Consider the following 2,464-nt stretch of genomic DNA (forward strand, 5'->3'; position numbering starts at 1 on the left):
CTCTGTAAAGAAACGAAGATTTAAACTGCGTGTATTAAAGTGATTTATTATTATAAATAAAATTCTTGACATCGTGATAGGAGGACTCGAGGCTAACAGATTGTTTATAGATTTTTAAGAAAGAGAGAAAGAGAGAAAGAGAGAGCTCGAGTGTGTGAAAAAGAGTGAAAGATATATGAAAGGTCGCGATATGTGAGAAATAATATAGACAAGTACATAATGAGTTATTTTCGATAGAAATCCATATTGGACAATATTTATAAGAGCACCGTGGAATGGGCATATAATATTAAAATTATAAATAAGATATTTCTTAATTATTATATTTCATATGCTTGGAATTTTTACTGATTAAAAGAATAAATGTTTCAAAAATAAGATTTACATAATTTGAAATTATAAAATATTTAAAAAATAGACAATGGAGAATCAAATATTATACAGAATAAACCGTTCGATCGAAAATTTTATTATTATAGAAGTTACAATTTAAAAGATAGAAATTTTTCAGATAAAAATTATTTATCTTTTTCTATATTAAATAAGTTATTTAAAATTCTTTTAATTTTCTTAAAATATATAACAATGAATGTACTAACGTTAAATACATCTTTAATTATTTCCAATCAGAAATTTTCCAAGTTAATAATGAAGTATACTTTTGGAAATATCGTGGATATGGACAAATATCGTTCGACAAAGAGCCATGAGAGAGATAGAGGAAATTATACGTATAGCCAATTATCGAGTCCTTTATCTTTACCTTCCTGTTCTTGTACCCGCTCCAATGTCCCTCCAATAATGTTCTTCGGCAGTCCACAACGAAGGAAATCAGTGCTTCGATATTGTAAAAATTATTTTCAATCGATTTTCGCTTGACAAATCGTGTGAATATTTATTAAAAAAGAAGAAAGAAAAAAGGAAAAAAAATCGAACGTTCACTAATGCATCGAAAATCAATTATCATGTATTGAATGAAAAAACTTTATAAAGATTAATTAGGAAATATCATTTAATGTAACTTCTTTTTCACGAAGAAAAAATATTTTAAAATGAATGGGATTCAGACAAAGAAAAACATCGAAGCATCAAAGGATACATCGCGATGATAAGGAATATGCTGAGCTTATTGAATATAATGCGAAAAAATTCACAAATATTATTGAAATCTATATTATTTAATTCAAAAATATCGCAGTGTCCTTAGCGTTTTAACTGCGTAATGGAAAATTGTGAATCATAAACGGAAGGGAAGAGATAGTAGGAGGGTACTAATAATAAGTGCCAAGTATAGAGGTTAAAAAAAAAAAGGAAAAACGAAAATTTTCGAAGATGGAGCTTTAATCCTTTGTTTTCCGTTTCGACGGTTCTTACTACCTCCATTCCAATATAGTATTGATCAATTAAGAGGATTAAAAAATTTGAATTAATTTCTGAATTATTAAATCTTTTTAATTCAGATTTAATGTATTTTATATCAATCGTATTAATTTTTCAATCAAATTACTAAGAAATTTTAAATTTAAATGTATTATTTGAAATGAAGAAATGAAGAATTAAAATCTTCATTAGACTGATTAGTTTTGATCTTGATAAATAATGATACAATATAGGAATTCAGTGAAAAGATAATACAAGTTTATATTTTGTAAATATAAAATATAGTATTTATCAAAAGAATCTTTTTATCAATTTTAAAATTTTTAAGAATACAAGATGAAAAAAAATTTAATTAATATCATTTAATTATAATATCATAAATATAGAATACAATTTTAATATTTTTATTCGATTAAATAACTATGTATATAATTCAATGTTTTTAATCTATATTTTAAACATTTAAAAGTATATTTATTCATACATTTTTCTATTCACTTCTTTCAAATTAATATATTAATATAATTATTTGTATTATCTTCTTTGATCTCCTAATATTTATATAATATATAAATATTTAATAAATACAGTTATATAAAATTAATAATATTGAATCATTAAATAAACAATTAATTGGCTTCAAAATATCGCCAAGTTTTTTAAAATTAATTCAATTAACAGGCCAATGATAGCACGTATAGAAATAATTTAAGCCTTTTTAAATAATTTGAATTTATCAAAGGATTGAAATTCCGATCTTAAGAAAATGGACGCGTTGTCTTTGTACAAATTAGGCAAAAAATGTTTCGGTTTGAAAATCGAATAAACGAGTAACGATATAATTTATTCGATGTTTAAACCAAAGATTAAGAAGGGGGAACAGACACAGAAGCTAGATGAATAAAATAAACGAGTTATATGTCTGTTGCCAATGATTAAAGAGATATTAGTGAAAAAGAGAGTGTAAGAAAGAGAATAAGATATGATTAAAAAAAAAAAGCGAATTAATGTAATGACATACGATTACTTTCCACGTGTAAATTTCGATGAAAATTGTATTTTCGAGCGGGGGTACCGTGTCGTA

Source organism: Apis dorsata, unplaced genomic scaffold (assembly GCF_000469605.1).
Source record: "Apis dorsata unplaced genomic scaffold, Apis dorsata 1.3 scaffold_1281, whole genome shotgun sequence".
Lineage (NCBI taxonomy): Eukaryota > Metazoa > Arthropoda > Insecta > Hymenoptera > Apidae > Apis > Apis dorsata.